Raw genomic sequence first — 2,023 nt, 5'->3', positions numbered from 1 at the left:
AAAAAGTGAGCAAAGTACATGAACAGACATTTCTCAAAAGAAGACACGCATGTGGCCAGGAATCATATAAACAAATTCTCAAAGTCACCGATCATTAGAGAAATGCAAATAAAAACTACAATGAGATACTGTCTCACACTAGTCAGAATAGTGATTAATAAAAAGTCAAAAAATAACAGATGCTATCTAGGTTGTGGAGAAAAAGATATATTTTACACTGTTGGTAAGACAGCAAGTTAGTTCCCACATTGTGGAAAGCAGTAAGCTGATTCCTCAAATAGCTGGAAGCAGAACTACCATACTATCCAGCAATCCTATTATTGGGTATATACTCAATGGAATATAAAGCATTCTATCATAAAGACACATGCACAGTTACCTTCATTGTAGCATTATTCACAATAGCAAAGACATGGAATTAACCTAAATTCCCATTAATGATAGAATGGATAAAGAAAATGTGGTATATATACACCATGGAATACTATGCAGCCATAAAAAAGAACAAGATCATGCCCTTTTGCATGAACATGGGTGGAGCTGGAGGCCATTTTCCTTAGCAAACAAATGCAGGAACAGAAAACCAAATATAGAAGGTTCTCACTCATAAGTGGGAACCAAATGATAAAAACACATGGACACATAGAGGGAAATACCATGCACTGGAGCTTATCAGGGGCTTGGAGGGTAGGAAGAGGGAGAAAACCAGGTAATATAAATAATGGCTATAATTAACTCCCATGACACATGTTTACCTATGTAATAAACCTGCACATCCTGCAATGCACCCCTGAACTTAAAAAATTAAAAACAAACAAAAATAGTTGGTTTTGCTATTGAGGCTATTTCATGGAAGTAGGTTATTAACTATAAATTTTTGCACATTTTTCTGTCCACATCAATGTATGAGTAGCAATGCTCAAACAAACTGGGTGTGAATTGTTGTGACATATGAGTAAACATCTAATCACATATTGGTTATTGGTTAACCATATTCAGTCACAATCTTTTTTGATATAACAAGGAAAGTTTTACCTACTGATTTCCTCTCATCCTTTTTCTTGCTTTGATTTGAAGATATTAATTTGGTAGGTTATGCTCACCTGACCCCTCTACTTCTAGGATTTTTCTGCGTGTGCTAAAACAAACTGGAAGATTTTGTTTGCTGATACTTGTTTTAATTGGGGAATAGTAATAGTTGAGTAGTAGGGCTGAGATCCCAGCACTTTGGGAGGCTGAGGTGGGCGGATCATGAGGTCAAGAGATAGAGAACATCCTGGCCAACATGGTGAAACACCATCTCTACCAAAAAATACAAAAATTAGCTGGGCGTGGTGGTGTGTGCCTGTAGTCCCAGCTACTCGGGAGGCTGAGGCAGGAGAATTGCTTGAACCAGGGAGGCAGAGGTTGCAGTGAGCCAGGATCGCGCCACTGCACTCCAGCCTGGCACCTGGTGACAGAGCGAGACTCTGTTTAAAAAAAAAAATTAAAAATCTGAGAATTCTGCATTCATTCTTCTTCCCAACCTCATCCTCATCTTTTTTCTTTGCTTTGCCATGATCTTCAGTTCTTGAGTGGTTTTGCTGTTGCCACTTTGTTGCAGTAACCCTGTAAATGTGGTAGAAAGGTAAACATACTTTACTGTTATGTCAGGAGAGTACCATTCTATTATGTGTACTTTATTGTTTTTTGAAATTTGTGATCAGCATCTCTTTCCCTTTTTCACTGACAATATTTAAGTAGAATGAATCCAATAGTTTTTGCCCCAGGAAAGGACTTTCCCTAAAAGCCTTCTTATCCTTTAACTCTTTACTGCTATCAAAGAAAAACACCTTCTGCCAACAACAATGGAACCCATTTCAAAAAGAACCTGTAAAATGAAAGCATTTGATACATATTTTCTGTAGTGGGAATTTTATTATTTTCCAACATCATCTTATTCTTCCTCCATTTGTTATCTGCCATGAGATTTGTATGCAGTTGATGCATCCTCAGCTCCAACAGTGGACTGTGGTGAGTCTAG

This window comes from Cebus imitator, unplaced genomic scaffold, assembly GCF_001604975.1.
Source record: "Cebus imitator isolate Cc_AM_T3 unplaced genomic scaffold, Cebus_imitator-1.0 Scaffold561, whole genome shotgun sequence".
NCBI lineage: Eukaryota > Metazoa > Chordata > Mammalia > Primates > Cebidae > Cebus > Cebus imitator.
The sequence above is the reverse complement of the archived record's forward strand: the minus strand, read 5'-3'. Positions refer to the sequence as shown.